Source organism: Ammospiza caudacuta, chromosome 4 (genome assembly GCF_027887145.1).
Source record: "Ammospiza caudacuta isolate bAmmCau1 chromosome 4, bAmmCau1.pri, whole genome shotgun sequence".
NCBI lineage: Eukaryota > Metazoa > Chordata > Aves > Passeriformes > Passerellidae > Ammospiza > Ammospiza caudacuta.
This window is the reverse complement of record NC_080596.1, coordinates 10,915,262-10,941,636: the sequence shown is the minus strand read 5'-3', so window position 1 is coordinate 10,941,636 and position 26,375 is coordinate 10,915,262.

Sequence of the window (26,375 nt, the reverse complement as noted above, 5' to 3'; positions counted from 1 at the left end):
GCTGCTGGACATATTTTTCCTAATGCACTGCAAATGAGATCATGCATTGTTTAGCTAGCATATGTATTTGTTCTCTTATATTTTCCTTTGTAGAAAATGGTAAAATAATATTTGGCACAGTAATGTAAGCACTTTTCTTCCTTTATTAGACTTTTGCATGAAGGGCAGAGGTAATATGATTGGTCCCCTTCCATCCAGCTATTTTCAGCATGATGAATGAGAAATTATCCCTGTGAATTATTATCCTGATTCGTGTTCTAGACTACCTGTGAAAATGGAAGCAAATGGTGCATAGCAGAAGGGATGTTCTAAGTGTACTTGTGTCTGTGGAGTCACACAATACATGAGCACTGATGAGGCCAAACCTCAAGGGCTGTGCCCTGTTCTGGTTCTCTCACTTCAAGAAAGATACTGAGCTGCTGGAGTGTGGCCAGAGAAGGGCAACAGAGCTGAGGGAGGGTCTGGAGCACAAGCTCTCTGAGGAGAAGCTGAGGGAGAGGAGGTTATTCAGCCTGGAGAGCAGGAGGGTCACGGGTGACCTTATCAATCTCTACAACTGCCTGAAAGGAGGCTGTAGCTGGGTGGGATTTGGTCTGTCTTCCCAGGTAACAAGGGATAGGACAAATGGAAATGGCTCCAACTTGCACCAGGAAAGGTTTAATTGGAAATTAGGAAAAAATTCTTCACTGAAAGGGTGGTCAAGCATTGGAAGAGGCTGCCCAGGGATGTGGTGGAGTCACCATCTCTGGAGATATTTAAAAGATGTATCAATGTGGCACTTAGAGAGATGGTTTAGTGCTGGATTTGGCAGTGTTAGTTTTACAGCTGGACTTGACCTTAAAAGTCTTTTCCAAACAAAATAATTCTATTACAGATACAGGCATCTGAATAAAATACTTAATTTTAATTTAATTTGATTTTACTCAAGGGATTTGACATTGGACCTTTTAATTAGTTGTCTTAACGCAGATTAGAACAAGGAAATTTTCATTCCTGAACAAAGTTGGATGGAAATTATTCAGCATTGCCTTCTGGCACTTTCTGTTATTATATAAATATATGTAAATGTATGCCTATACATCAGTATATAGGTAAGCTGTCCCTAGTGTTTTGCAAAACTTGGACATAAAAATCCTTCATCAGTGGCAGGGATGGGCATGATTGAATGTCAGTAAGTCATTCACATGGTCAGCAGCATTCAAACACTGAGAAAAGCTTAGAGTAGGATGGAGTGAGAACTCAGAGAACAGTTCCTAGAAGTACTGTATGATGTGCTGAAATTGGCCAAAAATATTGATTCGTCTCTTAGTTGTATTCTACTTTGGAATAGGAAACAAAAAAATCTGCTTTCAGTTGTACTTATGCCTTTATGAACAATTCTGAAAAATGCAGAGGAAACATGGATACCAAAAGTGGATGAGGTGCTCCCTTGTGCTTTGTTCCATGCAGAGCTGAGATCCTGTCTTGGCTCTCCCCTGCATTCCCTTCTTAATACATCTGAAAGGCATGACAGTTTCTTAAGTCACAGCATAGCTTTGAGAAGTTGGTTTTCATTAATTCAGTTTTCTCCTGATTGTTGGTCCCTGTCTTGTAGGTATGGCCTGCATGTCATAGTCCAAAATGCATCACTACATATTTCCCATAAAAGAAATTAATGCAATCTGAAAGGAGGCAGGTTACTAGGAAATTCAGGACTTTTGTCTTGAAAGCCTGTCATCCTTGTAACTGCTGCATTTTACTATAATTATTGTCATCATCCTTAAGGACTTCTGGAATGTGTAGACAAGGCTTGAGTGACATTTAGTACTGCAGAGCCCCACACAAGTAATGCAGTTTGATGTTTTTTCTAATACTGACACTAACACTTTGGTTTTAAGCCTTCTAAGGTGCCTTTCTCTTGCTCAAGATTCAAACTGAATGTGATGTAGAATGAAATCAGAGATGTCATAAAATTCTGTATCTGTTTCATCCATGCAGTTACATTTTCTGGAATAAGAAAGAATTCTTTGTGACTTTGTTAAGAGTATTCCTTTCCCAAACACTATCAACTGGCTTTTGTTACATTTCTAAGTTCAGTAGCTGTCTACTGTACACAAATTTATTAACACAGCCTGAAAAGAGGGACTAAGAAGAAAAAACCCACTTTTTTAGGGTTTTAGATTCACTATCAAGGATTCTGAAAATCATTGTAAATATATTTGGATATGAAAATTAGAAAAGGCAGAGGACTCCTGTTAACTCTGTATTAAGTTAATCCACATAAGTTTAATGTCTTGGAGTCCTCTCAAGATATCTGGCCTACTGAAGACTTCAGGTTTTTTTTGGCACTTATCAAGATCCCAAGATTAATTAAAAAAAAAAATTCACCGTCTCTTGAAGGGCATATTAGAAATATTTGTTTCATTTTAATTTTTAAATGTTGCTTCACATTATCCTTGATTTCTTAAGTAGTGGATGATTAAAAGGCAACAGTCTAATCTGATGATAGTTTCATTACATCCATCTTTTAAACACTTCACTCTTTTATTTTGTTTTTTGCTCATGCCAGAAGAATATCCTTTTCAGTTTATACTTATAATTTGGCTTCCAAAAGCCCCAGTTATGATATACTGGTTCAATAGCTTCACATGTAATACTCTTTTGATAGAATATTACCAACTGTACTTTTCTTCTGCTTGTATACTCTTTGCTTTCAAATCTCAGTCAAAGAGGTTTGGTTTCCCTTTCTTACTTTTAATTTCCTGTTTTAATTTCTTATGACTTTGTAAATAGTGCAAAATGTTGCGAAATATTAGTAGATACTCCCAAAACATAGTATTTTGATTTTCTGCATGGTTAAATTTCTTTTTTTATTCTTTTCTAAATTAATATGTCTTAATTTTTTTGTTAGGTTAAAATGCCAAAATTTGGCTGAGAACTCACACCCCCTACTTCCCCACCTCCATTTAATCAGATACTAAATTTTCAGCTGCTCAGCAATGTCTGAATAGTCACTAAAAGCCCCACCCTTGGCAAATTTGCCCATTATGACAGAGAAGTAAGATCAGGTATTAGTAGATTTGGGGTGTTTTCTCATTTTTTCCCCTGTCAGGCCCTTTCTCTCATCCTTATCATCTCATAGGAATGTTTGCTCCCACTTTATTTTCTGGCCTTATACTTCCAGAAAACTATTCTTTTGGATTCACACTCTTGGTTGTGAATTGCTCGACCAATTGCACTTTCCAGTTTCTTTAGTGCCTGTACTCAGCTGAGGTTTGGCCTGCTGAAAATAGAATGTTCTTTGCCTAAGGACAACACAGCAGAAGTAATGTGCAGCCCAGGAAGAAGAGATTAATGTGGCAAGAATAGAACTTTAAGAGAGAGATAGAGGGAAAAGAAAGATGAGAAAGCAAGGCAGCTGAATGCCTTCTCCAGGTGTGCCTTCATTAGGTCTGGCTAGAATTGGGTCTGGCATAAAACACTGAGTGTTTGGACCTGTGTTCATACAGCGTTGGACAAGAGATAGAAGAATGGATAAAAAGTATAAAGACTGACATGCTAGAGGTGAGATAAAGAGGCCTTTGTGTGCAGTGGAGCAATGATGTGCTTTGCTTGTCCCATTCCATACACAGTTTGCACCTCCCAGAGGTTGCTTTACCACTCTTGGTTACAGTGTTCATGTTATACAGTTGGTTTTTGTTTGCACAAAAAAAGCATGGTTTTAGAAGATGAGATGTACTCCATAATGTAGGTCCTTAGTTTAATACAAATACAAAAAGGTGCCATGAGCCATTTTCTGAGAGTGAAACAACATTCCAACAATGAATGGTAGGAAAACAGAAAAGCCTCTGTTCTGGCAAATTTTTGCTGCTGGTATTCAATCTGTTTGTCGTAGGTATGTTAATAGTGGCAGCACTGTGACATTTTGGTTCAGATCTCACATGAAGTTATTAAAGAAGCATTGACTTTGTTTGCAGTTGCTCTAAACATTGTGTTTTTATTGTTGGAATATACTGGTTAAACAGAGTGTAGTGTTTTTGTGGCCATCTGTTTTTTAAATGTCTGTTCTGGTGATATCTATATATAAATAAAAAGTAGTATCCTTGTTAACTGAACATAAAAACCAAATTCAAATGCCAAAAATTATTTCTGTTTTCTTCCAGTGAGTGAGTCTGTTATGTCTTTTACAACACTGAGAGATAAGTTAATTGTTTCTGTATGGTTCTGTAGCCACCCTGTAGTCTTTGTCAGGTTGTTTCAATCCAGTAATGGTAAATCTTTGCATCCATCCTCATTAATAATTCCCACTTCAGAATTTGCATGGAAGGGCTGCACCTTAAAAAGACTCATCATGATGTCTCAGATTAGTTCCAGGGGCACTGTCTTGTCTTATTGATTTTACTTTGGAGGTGCTGAATGTGAAGCTTTTGGTTTCCCACTGTGATTCTGAATGCCTTGCTAAGAGTCTGCAAGTTCCAGTGTGTTTTCAGTTTTGGACAATCAAGTCCATATAATTTCTGTTACACACTGCAAACATGCTGAAGAAATCAAAATTGGAAAGAGTTTTTAACCTTTTTTTTTTTGTGAAAGGAAAATATATTTTGTAAGGTTTTTGTTTTCTTCTTTTTTAATGTAAGTACATAGTGGGAAAAAAAGTATTGGTGCTAATGAGTGTTTTTCCCAGAAAAGGTTGAGAAGGAAAATCTCTGGGTGAAGAAGTATGAACCACAACATTCTGAAACAATGAAGAATGAATTCCTGCATCTATCTCTGACAATGAGTATGGTTCTAAATGTTTATAACCTTTCTGCCAGGTATCTTTTAGAAATCACTAGTAAGTCACAGTTGCTCCTGCTCAGTTTCTGACTTGTTGAGCAGGGTAACTGCATTCAAGGGAATGGAAAAGAGCTGGATTGGAATGCTGGTGATTTTATGTTTTAAATTAGACAGATCATACAGAATGCATAAGTAATTCAAATGGAGCATATTCATTTGTATCTATAAATAACGTTGAAAAAGAGATGTGTTTCCAGTTTTATCTGGATATTCTTCCAAAATATTTGTCTTGTGAATATGTGAAGGAATATATCTTCATTTTGTTATGGAGTCTTAAGTTTCTTAATTGTAAAACCCCCTAAATTTTATAGAATGAAGGACATTTTTATGCTGTCTACAATCAAATTGGAAGGAGATCTATCCTTATGAAAACTGTGTCAGGCAAAACAATTTAATTTATTACAACCATAAAAGTACTATTGGTGCACCAGTTGTAAGGAATAAAATTTTAGAGACATGTCCTGGCTATTTTCACCAGCCACAGAGTTCAGGAGGAGGCTAATGTAATATTTTCTTCTAGTTTGGAGGAGCAAGAGAAAATGAGGGTAAGCTTTATTATTACTGTTATTATTATCATTATCATTGATCTTATGAAAAGTTGAGAAAAAGCTGTGTTAAGCCTAAAAGATGTTGATACTTTCTTTCAAGATAAAGAAATGCAACCAGAAGTAGCCTGTTTTTTAAGATACTGTTAATGCATACCCTCATGAAATAATGCAAGCACCTCCAAATAGCTGTTTTAATTTATTGCATATTTAATACTGCTGAAAAATGAAAGGGAGTGTTTGTGAAAACTTAATAAAGTTAAAGTGAGGTTATGAGAAATGCATTGTGTTTCTTTCACAATAAAGTTCAGTCTTCTGGTTGTTTGTTTTTTAGGGTCCTGTGAAGATCTCCTAACTTTTTTAGGTCTAAACTGGCCTTAGTTGCTTTCAGTCCACTTTTAGTGTACACACAACACCTCAAGATCAAACCAATCACTACAAAATTCAGTGAGACTGAAACGAATTTCTGTGTCTGCAGTTTTGACCTCCCTTCTTCCAAACTGCTTCCACTTTCTTTAACAACAGCCTCCATGTCTGAACCAATAAGCTAGCATAGAAAAAGATGTCTAATTTAGATGATATATGCATGTCTGTCTTAATTTTTATAACACTTTTTAGACCTTCAGAGTCCTTTGCATTTACTTACTGCAAAAATATTCTCTTTGGTTAATTTTTTGGTTAATTTTATAATTTTGGGTTAGAAACAGAAGGAAAGTAAAAAACTCTGGACTGGTAACACTTTAAATGATCCAGCAGTGATCCAGCAATTAGAATAAGATCACAGAAAACAAGAGGAAATCTGTAGCACAAGCTACTACAGTTTTAATAAAAATATATTTATGTACTTCTTGGTCAGAGTAAATTGATGCTGCTGCTAAGAATTCAACAGATTTAGACCTTTTCACTTAATTCAGGAGTATTAAAGCCTTGTTTTCTGTGTATGAAGTGTCACTTTCAAACAAGTAAACAAACATCAACCCACCAAACACACAGAAAAACCTCCATCCCCAAACAACTCCCTCCCTTCCCTCTCTAAATTGCTGGTTTACTTCTGCAGTGTTCTTCAGCTCAGTGCCATGCCCTTGCTGCTCCCCACACGTGAACAAGCTTGTGGATGGTCTCAGACCTAGGTGTGTCTGTGTTGCTGCCCTATCCTGCCACATTCTGCCCTGTCCTCAGCAGGGAACAGGGCAAACTCCCCCCCAGGTGCACCTTGCTCCCACAGGCAAGACAGAAATGGATGAGAAGACAATTTAAAGGTTTTTGGGTGCTGACCCACCTACTATACTTTAAGGCAACATGCTTGGCTTAGTGAGTTAATAAATAGCTATACACCCATCTGGGATCCTGTTCTGGTTTTGAAACAAAACAAATTTGACTATTCAGCTGGGGTTTCCCCATGCCAGACCAGGCTTCCCTGTGATCCATGTCACAGAATTCACAGATTCACAGAATCTCTAGTTTGGAAGAGACCTTAAAGATCACAGAGTCCAACCCATGCCCCACCACCTCAACTAAACCATGGCACCGAGCGCCACATCCAGTCTTTTGTTAAACACATCCAGGGATGGTGACTCTACCACCTCCCTGGGCAGACCATTCCAGAACTTTATCACTCTTTCTGTAAAAAACTTTTTCCTAATATCCAACATATATTTCCCTTGACACAGCTTGAGACTCTGTCCTCTGCTTCTGTCAGCGCTGCCTGGAGAAAGAGACCAACCCCACCTGACTACAGGCACCTCTCAGGGAGTTGTCCTACTTATCCATCACATTTAGCTTTGTGTTTAGTGTGTAACATTCCTTGCTGAAGCTATGTAGTGTCACATGTCTCAGCGTGGCAAAATAGTGGAAAATGAAATTACTGTTGTTGGATTTTTTAAAATTTAATGCTTATAGCTGAGAAATCTGAGGTAAATGTTGTGTTACCACTAGGCTACAAGTCACCCTCTTTCCAGCAAACTGCTGTTTGCAATGTGATATGGACCATTGTTCAGCTCTTGGGACAGACAGGCAGCTTAAAGATGAAGTTGTCATCCCCCTTCTGTCCCCTAATGCAATGTGTTAAAAAAACGCATGGGCAAGGTTTCTCACCATGAACAAGAGAAAGAATATTTCAATGGAATTAGAGTTCATCAAATCTGAAAAAACTGCATAGACCCCTAGAACTAAAGTGAGTGCAGCTGTATACTCTGCATTTGACTTTATGTTGTATTTCATGGATACACATAACAATAGGTAACAAAGTTTGTTTTAGTTATACTGGTAACACTGAGTGTGTGAGAATTAATAACATGGTGATGAGTGAATCTCAAAATATCCAGAGGTTTGTTCTAGTTTGGATAGCTGTAAAAAGTGCAGATGATGATCTGAATCTATTGGATCTCTTAAAACAAACAGGGGACCCCAGTACAGAAAAATTTTGGCCACTATGAGAATTAATTTGGAGCTGAATGGAGCAGTGCCCAAGGCAGCTGAAACCAAATGGTAGCAATCAGTGGCAAAGACAGTGAGAGAAAAATGCAAAAACTACACAAGGTATGTAGCCAGTTTCATTTCTGTTTAACTCTGGCAGGTTTTTTCTTCTTGGCTCTGCAACCTCTTGGCATGTAGATGAAGATATCCAAGCAGTTTAGGCAGAGATTTACTCTTCATCTCTTTGAAAATGGTTTATGCCTGCAGTTAAGGAAGTTCAGTAGAAGCCTGCATCTTCAAAGTGAATGCAATGTCAAAGTTTAGTCTGTCCCATCCATACTACTTCCACTAGAGCAGCCTGGCTCCAGACATCAAGCTCCCTTCAATGTTTGGAGGCACCAAAGGAGAGTAATCTGCTGTCCAGTGTGGAAGCCAGAAGCTGGGGTAGAGAGATGGCATCAAGAGTTTGAAACTCAGCAGAGTTACAGGAGGAAACATAAGGAGCTTAACTACAGATTTCCAGATTTTTTGACATGTAAGAGATGTGTATTTTAAATAACAATATATTCTTAATTTTAATTGTTTTAACTGAGTATTCTTGTTAAGAAATTACTTTATTTTTATTAAAATTCTACTTTGACCTGAAATGGCAAAAATGACTGAAAAGTTTGCAATTCTAGATGTAGTGAGACCTTAATTGCATCAGAAATTCACATGAGGTTGACAGCTCTCTAAGAAGGCTATCAATAACCTACAAGTTCAGTGAGCATGTTTCATGCCTTACTAGTGAGGGTTTTAATTTATTGTCAAAACCTGGACTTAAAATAAAACTAAAATATATTTCATCTGGGATTCATAAACCAACCATTCATTTAAAAAAACCCTTTTTGGTTCTGTGATAGTCAAGGATTTTAAATGGGGTTTTTAAATGTGGTAATTTCTCTATAATGAAAATTAGGACTAAAAGTTCATTAAAAATCTGATTTGCCAGTATTTACCTTGTATATCTCTGCTGGCAAAATTCTTTGGCCTAAAAATTCTGCCATTAATCCCTGGGTGAATCAGATTTATTTTTAAGTGTCAAATAAATTGATCAACCCCTCCTTTTTTTTTATTTTTAGTACAGAGCTCTGTAAAACTTGCCAGTTTTACAGATGCTGCTGATGAGAGGTGGTTTATGAGGATGCTTATCAATGGCCCAAGGTAGAATAGAAGTACAAGGTCAAGTAGGTTGTTTTTTGAATGTGCAATGTGATATTTTGTGTTTCACATTTATTTTAAGAGGGATAATGGCGTGTGTGAGGGCATTTCAAGTCCCCAGCTTTTTCTCCTGATAGTTTTGGGTTATTGTCTTTAAATAAAATTGGTTTGTTAGGTTGGTTTTTTTTGGCTTTGTTTATTTTATTTTGTTTGGGATAATGAGCAATGATTGTCTGAAACTTGTCCTTTATGTGTATGGGTACAAAACCTTTTGATCACACCCACTGCTCAATAATTACTAAACATATGGTAACTGTCCTGCAAGTTTGTAAAAAAACTATAGAACTTGGGCTAATTTCTTAGACTTCATTCAGTATGTTTGACTTTGGTCACTTGAATCATCTGTGGTTCTTAGGGGAAATAGAAAAAAATCAGTGACAGGTTTACAAGCTGAGATGCTGGTTAAATGATATAATTTGCTTCCATAATGAAAAGTTAACTACAATATGAAAATTTTTCATAAGGCATGGCAAAGACTGTAATTCTCACCACTTGAGTCAGGGAAGCTCTTTAACTCTGTGCCAATCATTTCACATATATCCAAATCATTAATTTTCTTTGGAAATAGCACTTTGTGCCCATTGAGGGCTCATTTGCATAGGAATTTTTAATCTCTGAATTCTTTAGCTTTTGAATAGGAAAGAGAAGAGAGAAATAAGAAAGAGAGTATAACTTTGAAACAGCATGCCCACAATTTGAATCTTTCAGATTTTTCAGTGTCCTAGAGTTAAAAAATTGTTTTTCTGCTTGTTTTGTGATAAATATCATCCTCTGGGTGCAGTCTAGACAAGAGATATTTTAAATGGAAAGGCGCCTTTCCTTCCATCTATTACGGGAATGTAACAATCCAATGTTGGGGTTGTGGTTTAAAGGAAGCCCTTATCTTTTGACTGTAGAATTATTGGCATGGCCTCCTAATAAAGGGTTGGAAAAGGGTTTTACAATTCTTACATCCAGGAATTTTTCTGGTCCCTCCACTCTAGGGGAGGAAGTGAGGTTGCTCAGGGAGCTTGGTGACTGCATTGGAGGAGTGGGTGGAGAAAGCCCTCATCCAGTTGTTCTGGCACATCCATCAGCAGAAAAGGATGCAAAAGAGACATTCTAAGAATAAGTGATAAATTTGGAAGCACTCATGTGGCTAGTCTCAATGAAGGGCCACAGACATCAGATAAGCAGAGCAATTTTATTTTGTCATTACTTAAATAGTAATCTTCTAGTTCCATTAATTTAAATGTAATAAAAAAATTAATATGATGTTTCTTGTATATGTACCCTTTAGCAGTGTAAAGCCACCATCTACATTTTAGCTACTCAATCAGTTTATATATTTGAGTGATATTATATAGAAAAATTAATCTATGTTAGGTTAAAAAGGAGAAAATTGTTCCTTACCTCATCCTTTTTGGTGCAAGCTGACATAATTTAATGAGGGCAAAGGAAGTTTTCCAAGGAATTCAATTTGGCTCTACACACAAAAACCAGAGAGGCAGGTCTGTAGCATGAATTTCAAAGCTGTGCTTCAGAATATCATTTATATGCACCTGCCTGTACAAGAATTTTTATTTTCAAGTGGCTGATTTTATGTCCACTAACTGCACATAGTGTTTGTCACCTGTGTACTCCTCTTGGGAGATGGCACAAAATTTCCAGTGAAACTGTTGGTTACTTCCAGAAAATTGATCTGAAAGTATGAGATGATGTTAAAGTTGGAGGAACATGCATTTTTTAGTGGAGTAAAGTAAAAGATACCATATCTTGCTTAGGAAATGGCACCGTTGGTTTTTTTCTTTCTCTTTTTATATAGTTGTGGTTTATTGATTTGCCTTTATTACAATGTAGCTGTGCTTTGCCTAGGTCCATTATATCCAAATATCATCTTAAATTAAAGCTGAATATAGTATTTTTTTTGCCTGAGCTTTGATGTTTTTCACTTCGCTCAGGATTTGAAAAGGGGGGCAAATGCTATTTTATGACAATCTGTGGTCTCAGGTCGAAAACCAGAATCCTCTCTAGAATGCAGACTGACAGCACATTTTTTTCTTTTTAAATTCTGTCAGCTATATAATAATTTCAAATTAAAAGTGGATTCAAATCCACGTCACTGGAAATAAGCAGCTAATATTTTACTAAAAATGGTCCTGTAGAAATTTACTGCACTTTGTTCTGACCACTTTAAACAATTTGTGGTTGCTAGAGTCAAAGGAGGAACCATATATATGTCTAAGCAAATGAGTTAGTTACCATTAATTAATAAATATCTTATTAGAGAGATGGAGAAAGAGTGTTTACCACATTCAACTGAACTATACAGATGGACATGTGATTCCTACTGAAGTATGATCCTCATGTGAGCTGAGTTTTAGGATTGTGTGTTTATCATGTGACAGCATTCCAGAGCTCAGTTAGTTCACAGATAACTAAAGCAGTAGCAGTAGTAGTAGTAGTAGGTGCAGCATCCTGTCAAAGGATTATATTCTTGCTAGGTGTTCAAGAATAAAAATACTGAAATCATAGGAGATTCAATTACTTGTATGTTCCAATGCCAGAACTGTAAAACTTCTGCTTTTGTTGCATCTTGCCTTCACTAAAACTTCACTAAAGGATGATTTAATAGAAATATATTAAAACTGCATTTTTATTATCTGAAATCACTGGGAAAAGTTATGTTAGTTTGAGATGGTAATTTGAGACCATACAAACAGTATGAACGTGTGGACATTTATTGACAACAGGAGATAAAGTTGGAGCACTTACTTGTCACATACCCTCTTTTAACATTTTTTAGGAGAGAAATATGCACAGCTGTAGCTTTTGAAGATGAAGAAAAAGGCTGATACTAAAATTTGAGTTTGTCCAGTAAACCTGTCTGTGACCTGAAGGAAAGGTAGGTCTTGTAACAAGCAGCTGTCTTAACTGTATTTTAACAGGCTTTTGATAAAAATCCCATAAATCTTCATTGTATTAATTGGCAATTCTACTTTGTCTTGTATGAGCCTGAGGCCTTTACGTACCTGAGATCAGGGAAATGGGATTTCTGTCCCACATTATTCTTGGACTCTGCAACCTGCTGTGTACTGCTGCAAAAATATAGTCTAAAGAGGAATCCCCTAAAGTTTTGGTTAATCCATTTAATAAGTCATGTAAAAAGGAAAAAAAATAATCCCCTAAGCCAAAGGGAAGTGATGGGGAGTGTGTGGGTTCATCTGGTCAGAGTCATGTAAAGCAGTGTTTACTCTTCATTTTACATATGCTCTCTGTGTTGATATGACATCATTCCCTATAAAGTAAGGAAAACAGTGCACACATAACCACAAGTTTGTATGAGATGCAGTGAATGTCCCATGAGAGAGGGAACATGACATAATTTAAAGTTGGAACCTGGAGTGATTTATGAAAGTCATTGTCTTGCTGATCTAGATACTTTCCATATGTTGTTGTAAAAACTCAGTTTTGTATTGTATGTGTAAAATGTGTAGCAGATTAGTTTCAATACAACTTTCTTCCCCCAAAATGTTTTGGTTTTAAAATGTTGATGTGGTTTTTTATCTCTGGTCTGTGATATACCACTGTATTTTTATAGAAAGAACACTGTAAAGTAAAAGATTTTGAGGTGACTTTGCTAAAGTTTGGAGTGGTGGACAATAAGTGCTGCAAGTGTTTTTGATGCTAGAGCAACCTATTGCACTGGATTTATGGCTTGACTTCTGTGCCATGCTTAGCTGATATGGAGTATGCCCTGTGTCATGCTTGAAGCCCTGAAGGTACTGTCCTAGTATGGAAGGAAGAGAAGAATTTTTCTCTTACCATGTGTAGCCCATTATAATTCTATCTCATTTTATTTTGCCCATTATGATTCTATCTCATTTTATTTTGGAAATTATTAAAAGATGGATCTAGTTACATTAAAATTATGTGTTGGTAACATGATTACCAAAAAGACATTACTTCCTGAGGCATTTAATTCCTGAGGCATTAAAGACTCAATTTAATTTACCATATTATATAAAATAATTTTATTGCAGGGAGACTTTATTCCAGTGGTTGCTTAGTAAGTGAACAGACATTTATTAATCAAATAAATCAACACCACCCATGGCAACCTGCCCCAGAAATACCTGCTGAGGAGAGATGGATGAACAAAGCATGAGGAAAAAATTATCTGGTTTGTGCTGTATGTTTCTGCTTGCAATTTTCCAGAATGTATTCACTGTTCAGCATTATTCACCAAACAGTGTCTGCAGAGTAGTTTGCCTTGTAGCTTGTTCAGAAGCAATTTGTAGCGAGTATTCAACATATACTTCAAGCAGAGATTAATTGTCATTAATATGGGGGTCAGGTTTATTTCTTTGTGTATCATTCCTTACTCTAAAACAGTTTGTTGACGACAAATGAGGCTCCTAAGTATTACTGTGATACAAATTAATAATAGCATGAATTATGATATCCCTTTAGCTTTGTTTTAGACCCTTCATAGTGATCTCCATAGACTTCAGTGGTATTCAGACCAAGCTCTAAAGTATTTTTTTCAGTACTGACATTTGGGGCAGACACTTTAAAATACATTAGGCAAACTTTCTGTACTCCCTTTTTATCAATCTTTGTTTGTCATTCAAGTTTTTACTAAGATATCCCTGGAAAGTGAATTGCAAAGAAGACATAAATCCACCTCAAAGAAACAACTCAAATACCATTAGAAATTGTGAACTTTCTTTGCCTGCAAATGCAAACCAGGGTATATGTTTTAAGACCTTCTCCCACCTACCTATCTTGTAAGGCTTTTAAATGTGAAGTTGTGTGAAATAGCATAAACCAGACTCATCCATACCGAGAGCTCACTTTGCAGTTGTTTAAAATGCATTTTCAGAAACATAAACATCAGTGCTGAAACCAGCAACTCAGTCCCCGGGTGGATGCATCACAAAGAAGCGTGCAGCTGGAGCACCAACTGCGTTTCTCTGCTTTGATTCTCGCCTTGCTGTGCAGCCGCGGAGCCGGGGCGGGCGCGGAGCGCTGGGCTCAGCCTGCCGGGGTGGCACAGTAGCAATCCCTTGGACATCCTTTATTGTCTCCTCGGCACTGCTCATGTGTCGGTCCCCCACGGCTCTCCAGACCCCCACGCTGCGTGAGCTTGCTGCTGGGAGGGCAGAACAAAGGTGGCTGTAAAGTTTAACATCTGCAATAGCCACGAGTGGTTTGCTGGATGAGCTCCCCAGCAGGTAGGACAGCCTGTTCCTCAGCTCTGGTGTCATTAACCACAGCCACCGCTGCTCGCCCCCTGAGGACTGCTAGTGGATCTTTTGGGGCTTGGAAAGAGCTAGCCAGACAAACAAGTATTCCCCTCAGATCGCGAAGAGCAGGACAAACAATTCCTGCTGAGGCAGCTGTGGAAGCTGCTGCTCCGTGCCTAGGGATGCCAGGCATATGTGCTTGGCAGAACAAAATTTATCCACCGGCAGGGGACTGGAACAAGGCATGTGGGATTCCTCCACCCTCAAGAGATGATCTGAAGTGTAAACATGAAGTGAGGGGACAGAATGCTGACTCTCTGAGTAGGATGCAGTGATGCAGTGCTTGTTCTCAAGCCTGTTTACCAGAAATTAAAGCATTATGAGCATGTCAGACAGCTAAATCAAAATGAGTCTATGGTTGCTTCTTCCATCTTTATCTGGGTGCTTAAAACAGTTTATCATCAGCGGCCTTCTTCTGCCTGTAGGAGCACTGGAAATCCCATTCCAGTCTACCTCAAATTCTAATGTCAATCAGTTTCATTTTTCTCTCCATGGGGGATGTGTCTAACTAGAGAAATGGGAACTACACATGACAACCCTGGGAGACCGTCTAAGTGGAGTCCCCCCAAGGCAAGGACTGCACCTCTTGGTGTCGCTAGTTTGAATTTACCTTCTGATCAATATTTCTCTGTTTAAACGAGTTCTCTGTTGTTCCTCTCTTTTTCATTGGGGCACAAAAGCATTACTTTTTCTGACACTGTAATGAGTCTTTTCAGTGGCTTCATTCAGGTCTTCAGGTGAAATGAAGGTGGGATCCAAATGCATCACAGCATGGAATAACTTCAGCTGAGGAAATTGCTAGTTGTTTTTTTTTTTTCTTGAACGTGTTCTATTCATTCCTGAACCCGGTGGTCATTTTTGGAATACCTTTGCTTTGACGCTTTGTCCCTGGAAGGAACAAACCAAGTCAAAGTTGTGCAGGTTATTTAATAACCTTCTCCCGGCCCCAGGGCGCGCCTAGCCCCGCGCCGCAGCAGGTGGCGCCCGAGTCCCTGGAATTCGCCCTTTTCCCAAGCGGATTTGCACCACGGGCTCTGCCCTGGCCGGGGAACGTGCCCGGCTACCGCCAGTGTCCTCAAGTGGCTCACGCAGCGGGAGAGATGGGGAATAAATAGCGAGAAGGAAGGAAGTCTTGGCATCAGTGAAGTTAGATTGGGTATAGATTGGTTATTCACTTAGAATGTCTGTGATCCAGGAAAGGATGTGATTACTGTTCCTAATGTCCTGCTCTTAGCTGGAAGCCCTTTCCAGTATAGGGAACTGCATACCTAAGAAATACATTCAATTATAATGAAAAAGATTACGTGGAGTGATGGAAATCCACACAAGAAAATAACTAAGCTATAGATGAGCAGTAATAGTTGTAGCTTTTTACACAAAAGCCAATGGCATTACTGGATTACAGTGTGCTTTTCTGATGCTCTTTATCTTCTTTGCTTTTTTTTTTTTTTTTTTTTTTTTTCTTCAGGAGAGGTGATCAGTTATCCTGTGCCAAGCAGAAAAGGCTTTCAGGAACATGCTGCTCACTTTTCAGTTCAATCTAGCAACAGCATGACTTCATTTTACCCTGTTTATCAGAACACAAGGAATTTGGCAGTGCTTTTGTACTGACTGCCTCCTCTAGTGACTAAAACAGGGCTAGGCAGCTCAGGTATTTAGGGCCCTAGTGAATGATTTGCAGCATTAATAATGCAGATCTGGTAGGCTTTGGCACTCTGTGCAGTTAATGGAGAAAGTAGATGCAATTCCACAGGCACAGGATGCTGTGCACCATGAATGCACATTTCACAAGCATCATTTTGGCAGTAGTTTTCTGTTCTTTGAATTAGCACTCACTGCCTCCTAGTGCTTGATAATCCCCTCCCATCTTTTTAATGAAGATGTTCTGAAATAACTGGTGGGAAGAAGTAAACGCTAATAGAGAAGCTGTAAGAGAATGAAATTAGACATCTCTGTGAAAAAAGGGTGAAGAGAGAAGATGATCTGTCTTTCTGGGTCTAAAAAAATAATTTGCAAGCAGGGTCAATGACAAAAGCACTGACAAGAATGTCCATCAAGTGTCCATCCTGGCGCTGTCCCAAGCAGTTACAAAGCCCCAAGGGGAAGTCATGCTTCACCTCCATGGCCTTGGAAAAGAAGGAAACTGAGCCGACTGTAAGTGCTGTAAAGATACAAAAAATGAAGTGACTCCTATGACATTAACCATAATAACAAAGAGGATTCCAGCTATTAAATAATAGTGCATTGCAGGATTATTCTTGCAAATCAAGATATTAAAAGAGTAAGAAAGAAGTATGTTTAACCATGTTTTGTGTGAGGATGAAAGGTTTTTTTTTTTTTGTATGTCAAAGAGATTTCCACCTGTGGTTTACATTTCATTTCTGTCAAAAATACTGGTTTCTAGTCCTATAGTCAAGTCACCAGAAAAAAGAGAAATGTATAATAGAAACATACAGAGCAGTAAGAGAGTTTCTACTGATGGGTGACAGAGCTGAATTCAGTCAGGAATCTGACTTCCAGACAACATCTCTGCAAGAATATTTCTTCTTTTCACTTAGTGCTGTGTAATTACTTTCTGAGAATCACTTAAGGTCATTACACAGTCATCATCATAAAGTCTGATTCTTTCCCAGAAAGATATCAGATATCTGGTGGATGATCAAATATGTTTTACAATATGATTAGTTATCATATTGATAACTAATTAGTCTGGTACTTCTGATCTGGGTACTTTTGGACTGGAGACACACAATACTTTTTTGTATCTAACTTTGTCATACTTTCTGCTGTGTCCTCTCTCATGACTTGGAATGGAGGCAGCCTGGTCTCAAGACATTGGACACTCTACCCAAAGGGACATGATCGGAACCCAAATTTTCTGGCTGCATTGTTGGCAAATATATGCTAATGACCTTGCCAGTCCATTGAAAACAAATTATAACTTATCATTTTCCTTTTAGAGGAAATGGAATTAATAACTTTTGCATTTCCTTTTCTATATTTTAGAGAATGGGCTCAATACCTTTTCCTGGCCTTCTTCATTGGTGAGTATCAGGCTTGATCCTCCCCTGCTTTCCATTCTGTATGGATATTGCCCTTTGTCCTGAGAAGCTGCTATATATTACCATGTCACAAGAGTGACACTTAAAATCTGTTTGTCAAAAAAGTAAATAATGGATGACTCTAGTAACTTTGCCCAAAGCTCCTGTTCAAAAAGCACTTCACCCAGAGCTATAGTATTAATGGTGTAAAATCAATTACACAATATACAACCCTCAAAACTAAACTCGAACGAATAAATGGCATTGTACATGTTCTACTGCTAAAATGATATAGAATTAAAAAAACACCCAGACCCCAAAATTTGTGCCTGTTTTTTGTTATCAGTGCACATTGTCAGTCAAGAAAGGCTTCAGCATACAGAATGTTCTAAGTGTTAATTATTAAGTCTGTTCTAAGGAAAAAAATAGTATTCTATGGTGTACAGTTGAAACTTTGAGCCTACCACAAATCCCAGAAACTCACATTCCCAAAACAAATGCTCTCCAGCAAATACCAAACAAAAATAACTTTTCAACAGAAGATGTCTCTGGAGTGTAGAAAAATACCAGCTCTCTTAGGACAGTCAGGCAGGAGAAAGTTAGTAAATAGTCATCATAAACTCCAGCTTCTTCTGTGAGCTCAGCCAATAACCATCATGCCTGGGTGGTGGCAAGAAGAACAAGATTATTTTCATTTTCTCTATGTGACAAATTCCTCTGTTCTCCAGATTAAATGAAATAAAGCCTTCCACTGCATCTGGTGTAATAAAATTATTCTACTACCCCCTTCTAGTCCAGATGAGGCAATCAGAAATGAACACTTTTCCCTTACAGCTGCTGCTGCTGCTTCTTTTGATCAAAATTGCTCTGTGTTCTCAGTGACTGTAAATCTGAAAGAGGAAGTGTTTTTAGGAGACAGAATAGACGTGCATCACCCTCTTTGGTAAGCATTCAAGGCTTTCTCTACTCTGGGGATTGCAAAAAAATCTCCCTGCATATTTCAAGGTCTCAGATGTTGTTCTTTATTAATGGGATTTTCCACATCAAAATCTCCAAGCATATCATGGATATTATTCAGCCCAAATGAATTCATAATTAAGAGTTCAAACAATGCAAAATCCAGGAATTTTTTTTATAGATCTCACATTACTAGGCTGTTACCAGCCCAATCCAGAAAGGAATGAATAATGCTTAAACCATTAAGCCATTAGGGTTTTTGAGGAAATGGAAAGCATCCACCCTATCTAAGAAATCAATTCCACAGAAATTGTTCCATTGTCAAACACACTGGGAAAGCAAGTCCATTATTTTGTTGTGGTTTTTTAAAGTTAGCAGGGTTTCATCAAGACCGCTTCTTTTTTTAACTGTGCAGTATTATGTACAATGTTTCAACATAAGCTGAAAAATAGGATGCATTCATATCAGGAGCTGTCACATGGGCTGCATTCCCAAATGAGACCATTCTTACAAACAATTGGTGACCATGAATTCTCACTACCTGCAGCAATAACACCTCAAGCTCTTTATCTGGCTCTCTGCCCTCTCAGAGGATCCAGCAAGGATACTGGGTACATGCTGTGTGTGAATGGAGGTAGGGCCACAGGATGAAAGGAGCCTGGGAAGAGGAAGATGAGGAGACATTGCAGCCTCATGGGTTCATAGTGAGTAGATTGGACTTCATGAAATCCCAGCCTAGAAGGAATTTTTAAAATGTTGTGCCTTATCTGTGGTTTATCACAGGAGGTACACTTCACTCAAATATCCTTTTTCAAGTCCAACCACTTTGTATAAAGAACTTCAGACCAAGCACGAGATTAATTCAAGGTAGAAAGAAAGCAATACTTGAGGCTTCTGTAGTGAGAGAAACCCAAGTGAGCACTATATTCCTCAGTGATCTGTGGGGCAGAAGAACTTTTCCAACAGTCTTTCACAGTCCAGTCTGGGGGGAGAATAATTTTATGACATCAAACTTAGTGGTTACCCTGGTCCCAAGAATTCAATTTATAGAAGTTTCCATTTGAGTCTGTAAGATCAAATGTGCTTTACATCTTTGCCATGTGCTCATAGACTTTCTTGGCTAATGCTGGCCACTAGAAAATTCTTTTTGTGCACATGATTCTTGGGATACCAGGTCAAAAATCAGACAGTACAGATGCTGTTTGGTTAGAGCCTGCTAGCTTTTGGACAGCTTAGGATGATGTGGAGGGGAGATGAACACTTGGTAATAAGTCCAAATTCACCCAGTTTCACACTGCCATACCTCTGGCTGAAGAATAAGTAGCTGGGTTTGTTATTATCCTTATTACTTTTAACTACAACTGTTAAAGTAATAAGCAAACAGAATATTTGAAGGAGACAATACCTGTGAAGACTTTTTAAAAATGTAGGTTGAGGAATGTAAGAAATTCTCAAGTATTTTTTACCAACATAAAATTTGTAAAGCATCTCTTTCATTTGAAGACATTGATGTAGGTAGTCAGAAATTCTCTCATCTCAGAAAAGAGCCCTTTCTAATGGAATTCATAGCCAATATTTTTTTCTGAAAGTGATTTAGAAGCATCATGCACATTCAGTCTCCTCTCAATTCTCTCTCAACAAGGAAATTGTCTCTAACTTACTCAGGAAGCAGTTTAGGAATTCCTCCCATTAAAGGCAGTCCCAGTTTTTGGAGGTGTGAGTGCTTTGTCAGGGTCTACATCTTCTGTGCATGACTGGCCTGCATAACATTCTCCGGCTATGATTTTCCTTTTGCTTCTCTGAAATGTTTTCATCTGGGTGCAATATTATAATCAGACAGCTAAATACTGAGGGCTTTGGGAAGAGCAGCACCCAGTATTTTTTTCTGAAACAGAAAGTGAGACTGGAGATGTAAGCAAGAAAATTCCCTGTTCCCCTCAGGGAATCAGATTTACCCGACCCAGTGTCTCATCTCTGGCAGTATTCCACATCTGGTGCTTTTGATGAGGATGGAAAAAAACCTCTATGCTATGGAATATTTGACCAAATACACATATTCATATCACTGTGTAGCTTAGGACAGTGAAGTTACAAACTCATTGAAGGTTGTGGGAAGAAGGCTGAGTGGTGTTCCCCAGGGATGGGAGTTTAGAGAGTCAGAAAGTGAGACAGAGGTTTCTGGAAAACTATGGGTTTTGAGAAGCATCAGACTTGCAAGGAAGACACAGAACTTGGTCTAATGCCTCTCAGTGATTGTCCTGTCTCACCTCCTGCAATCTTTTTTACCTCAGAGACAGTACTTTTCATCTTTTAATAGAATTTTTAAGGCAGTTAGGTGAAATAATTGGTAATCTTATTCATTACTAGAAGCATTTCAAGTATTATCTTCATTACAGTATTATTTGGAACCTCCAGACCTTGAACCTGCATGTTTCAGATGGGAACAGGATTTCTAATTCTAAGGTCAAAAATACCAGTAAATTTCCTTAAGATTTTCCATGTTAAAGGTTTAGGACTTGAGATTCCAACAATTATGAAAAGACGATTTCCTTTCAAATTGCACTCCTTTTGAAGTGCATGTCAATACTTCTGAATTTTTCTATTAAAAAACACCCAGCTAACTATTTCTGATTGGATCTGTTCCAGTTTCACTGTCAAAAAACACCCATATTCCATAATTTGTGTCTTGTATTCTATAAAAACCGACCTGCCTTCCAAGCAACAAAATCTCTTAAGAATTGTTTAGCTGTGGATTTTGTTTTAATACCTCATCTATCTCATGCTGTCCATTTGAAAATCATGCTGTTGGTTTTTTACCCCTATGGTTTTACAGTCAACCTCTAGTGATTGGATCTATTTCATAATCATTCTTACGTCTAGAATACCAAGGAGTTTCCTCCCTTTTCTGTGTCAAGGAGTGATTTATACCTGTGTTTTCCAGGGAGCAGTGTGAAGGCTATACCTTCCTTTTCCTGCTGCTCCAGAAACCAGGAAATTTCAACTTGTTTCTAGTCCAACATTGTTCAGGGTTAGATACTGTTAAAAGCATGTATGATGGAAGAGTTCACAAATTACAGGATAGTTTTATGGATAGTCATATCACAAAAAGGAGGTATTTAACCATACTCAGTTTTCACTGATGCTTGTTAGGATCTTCTTTAGAGCAGAAGAGAAAAACCACTTTGGAGAATGATGGTGTGATTACAAGAATGAAAAGTTGATCTGAAGACTTGTGGCAGTGTCCTGGTTTCAGCTAGGGTAGAGTTGCTTTCCTTTCAGTAGCTGTTCAGTACATGTTTAGGATTTGGAATGAGAATGTTGTTGATAACACTGATGTTTTGGGGTTTTGCTAAGCCATGTTTATCCTGAGTTAAGGACATTTTCCCTTGGCTCATGCTCTGCCAGTGAGGAGGTTCACAGGAGAAGCTGGGAGGGAGCAGAGCTGGGAGAGGTGACCCAAACTGAGCAGTGGATGTTCCACACCACGTCATGGGCAGCACCAGCTGGGGGAGTTACCTGGAAGGGAGGCCAGCCTGGGTCTGGGACGGGGCCTGGCATTGCTCAGGGCTGGTGAGCAATTGCACTGTGCATCACTGGTTTTCTCATTTCATGACCAATGTTATTATCATTTACCATTATTACTGTTTTTTGCTTTACTGTCAATTATGCCACTAATCTTATCTCAGCCTACAAGTTTTACTTTGATTCTTCTTCCCAATCCACTGAGGTGGGGGGAAGAGAGGGAGGTTGAGTGAGTGGCTGCATGGTGCTTCATTTCCAACTAGGCTTAAACCACAACAGGAAGATAGGCCAGGAACTAAATTTATCTTGTTCAAAGCATTTACTAGATTTTAGGATTATGGTGACTGTGTCAATTCTGACTTATGAATATGGTAAACTGGCTAAAAATTGAGGAGTGTATATTTGCATTGCTGCATCTTATTAGAATGAGTGTTAGTATTTATGGAGATGTGTACAGATTATGGAGAAAAAGAATAATACAGATGTCGTCCTGTATGAGATGTGAACTTTGGACACTGAAGGAATGAGACAAAAATGATTTAGTTGTCTATATGTTACACGGATTTGAGTATAAGATGGAGTCTCTGTATTGGAAAAACATTGGCATGTCAGGCTGAGAAAGCTTTACATTTGCTATGTTATTTGCAGAGAGTGTTAAATAAATGGCTTGAACAATTTGGATTAAATTAACAGGAAAAAGTCAAAATCCCCAAAGGAAGTATTTTTCATTATAATCAACACAACCAAGATTTCAGGAAAAAGTATGTACAACTGGCTTGCAACTTCAGTTTATAAAAGAATAAAATATCCTGCACAATGTCTATTATGAGACAGCACATTATGTAAATGCTACTTATTTTTATCCTCAAAATAGAAGAGGAGAGAATATAAAATGCTTCTTTGTCCGGTTCAGTCATAATGTCATTGAGAAGATGGAAAGCCCAAAGAAAGCTCAGCTCAGCTCAAATTTTATGCACTTATGTGGTGTCCTATGTTAATAATAATGATGTGTAGTTAAATAATTTTGCAGGGTTGTAAACTGTGCTAGGAGAATGCCTATTATTAATGGTCATGTCTGCACAAAAATGGTTTTAGGGAAGCCATTAAGGATGATAAATGACATTGGAAACAAAGAAGGAAGATAATGACTCCTTTCTCAGTGAGCAGTTGCATCTCTATAAGAACCTAGCTTGTCCTTACTGCTCAGTATGAGAGTACTGCTCAAACATTTGTGTGTTTGGGAAAAAACATTGTCGTTTTGCAGAAATGACACTTGAGGAAGAATGTGCTCTGTTTTACTGTTACAGTGTTTTAAACCAAAGGAATTTTCAATTTCAGTGTGATCCAGAAGGCAGACACTTTCAGTGTTTGTGGAGACTCAACAAATGTAATTTTTATGTCAGAAGATCCTTCAGGTTCAGGGGATGTTTATTGGTTGTAAATGACCATAGAAAACTGACTATGTAAGCTGGTACAAGAAACTTTAGTCTGTGGCAAAAGAGAAGAGTTTCTCCACTCTAGGTGAAGTTACAGTGGTCTAATCTGAGCATTATTACTGCACGGGGAGGAAGAATGGACCTCTTTCAAATGTCTCTAGTTTTCATTTACTCCTTTCTTTTTGCATTTATTTGTATTTCTGCAAATCTTTTTAATAATATTTTCCTTTTTTTGAGACCATCAGTTGAGTCCTGGAGATGCTTCTGCAGTCAGAGACCTCCATCAGGGATATGTTTCCCCCTCTGATTTTACTGCTAAATGTGAGGCAGCAAACGATGAGGTAGCCATTGGTTTATGTGAGGACAATGCTGCTGAAGGCAGCAGATGGAGGCAAAGTGCAATAAAAATCCTCTTGTGTTGTACTTTAGTCTCCATTCTGGGGGCATTCCTGACTATTTACTGCAGGCAACTTCTGAATGCCTCATGGAATAAAGCTGCAGCTTGTCCCAGTGGCCAGAGATAAATGGAAGGCTGGAATTGAAGAATTTTTCTTGGCTAAGCCAAAAGGATAGCCTCTGAATTGGCTGGAGGTGCCTGCTACCTACACATACCTCTCAGAAGTACATACAGAGAATTTGCTGAAAGCAAGAGATGGCTGGCTGGGGGAGTAAAAAGTTCATGTCATGGGTGCCTTCTTCCTGTGACTTGACTGTGGAAGGACAAGCTGGATGCTCCACATGTGGAAGGATTTCAGGAGCACTGGCTGTTATTGGGAACATTGCTGGAGCACACAGTCCCAAACATGAAAATGAGGAAAGTATAGGCTAATCTGTGCAATATTTGTATTTAGAGGATACCATATATGACAAAACATATATACTTGAAAATGCCTTATAAATATCTTTGTTGACTTTAGATTTTGCCCAGATATTGCAGGTGAAAGAAAAGAGCATTGGAGAAATTAAAATATACTTTTTTCCCCCATTATTATTTTGGTCAGAACTCCAAAAAGCAAAGGAAACAGAGGTTTCTCAGACTAGCCAGAGGAAGAAGGGTTGTCATCATTCTCCTTTTGCCAAATAGCTCACAGGGTAAGGAATGCTTTGAAGATGCTGTCTCCTGCAAATGTGATGTAACCAGCAAGCTGAAGTAGACTGACCATTTTACAAACATCTCCAAGAAGCTGTCAGGCTTCCTGAAGTGTAGGAGTGGTGTGATACCTCCTACCAGATAATTCTAAGAGAGTACCACCCTGCACTGACCTCCTTAAACCCTCCTGCTCAATCTTCTCCCTCTCTTGGGAGCTCCTAGGATGAGTAGTCTTGGGTTAGGAAGGTGGGGGAAGGGGGGAAAATACCCAAATCTGAACACAGAAGGAATCTCTAAAATGTTCACAAGACAGCAGCCGGGTGTCCTTGCAGTCATGCTGGATGGGGTTCAGCTGGGGAGGGGTGTTTCCCATCTTCTGTCAGGACTCCCAGCTGCAGCAGTGCTGTGCAGTGTGGGAAGTTCAGCTCTGAGGAGGAGAGGCTTCTCCCCTGTGCTGGGTGAGGTCTGCTGGCTTCCAGGGTTGCTTTTGTTAATTCCCCTGGGATTCCTGTGGGGTGGTGGAAAGGTGGCTCTTTCTCTTTGTGCCACTGAACTGAGTTAAGCAGCTGTCCTTAAGACCTGCTCCAGCAGGACAGCACAAAGAGGGGCTGAAGTCTGGCCTAAACCTGGATTTTGCTACGCATTTCTGAGGCTCAGGTTTTGTCCTCTTGCATGTGTGTAAGTTATTTGGGCCTTTTCAGTGTTTGGATATGACACAGAGGGGAAGTTAGCTAGACATTACACTTTATTTCCTTTCTCACCCATCTTTTGACATTTTTAAAGTGATTGACTGGAAGGAGTATAAAGAGGATGCATTAATATTTAACTATGCTGCAACAAATAATTGATGTTTTTAAAGTTTTCTTTCATTCAGACTGGTCTGGAGCTCTCTAGCCTAGTTTATTTTTTATTATAGAAATTCATTTCACTTAAATCATTCTATTATCAGCAGGATCTTCCCACATTTGGTTAGACTAAATAACTCTAGAAACCACAGTGTTTTTTCCAATTGCTTTGAATCAAAGTTGCATTAACAAAAAAAACCCCCACTTTTGCTGAGGTTGCCCTGGATCTTATTAATGCAGAAAAGTCATGTTAAGGGTCTTTAATGTGTATCTGTGATGCTTTGCTAATCACAGCTTTATCTTAGTTTTGAGAAAAGTCTACTGAAAATCTCTAGTTTTTCCACTTGACGTGTTGCTCATGATCATGACTTGAAAGCTTCTACTCTTCTTTTGCCACTCTCTTGATCAGCAGCATCCGTTAGTCCCTTTGGTGCTTTACAAACTCCTATCTTCTGGCAGGTAAAGCTTACAGGTCAGAAATGAGAAAAATGTGTCTTATTTTTTCAATCAGCTGCATTTATGTTGTTGATACATCTGCTTTTACTGAATGGCTTCATACTGCTATGTAAGACATGTAACATTCATTTTATGAATCCTTCATGGGTCTTGTCTGATCTGGTAATTGTATATGCCATCAAACATTGAGGGGGTCTTGAGGAGAAGGGGGAGGTTGCTGGGTTGTAAAGTTGGGGTGGTCTCCAGGTTTTTTGATGTCGTAATATTCTTTTGTGAATTACTCCAACTTTTCAGAAAGGTTGAAATCAACAAGTTGATTTTGAGGTTGTTTTCTGTACAGCTCTTCAAGACAGAATTGGTAAAATACCTTAGAGCCAGTGAGAGAAGGACCTCTGAGTGGCACTTAATGGGTTTTAAATCTGTGCATAACACTACGGTCCTGTACATGATGCCAATATGGGAAAAGGTGATAAAAACATTCTATAGATTTACAAGGCTATTTTTCAACACTGGGTCATGTTCTGAATGCCTCTGCTCCTGCCTGTGGTTGTATTTGAGTATTGTGATGGATTTACAGAACTGCATCTTCTCTCTCAAGAGCAACAACCAGATGTCATAAGTCAGAGAATCCCCATGGTTGTGTTTATTTATTTATTAGTGTATTGTCTTCTGAAGTGTTTTTTTTTGTTCTGGGTAAATAAGAGT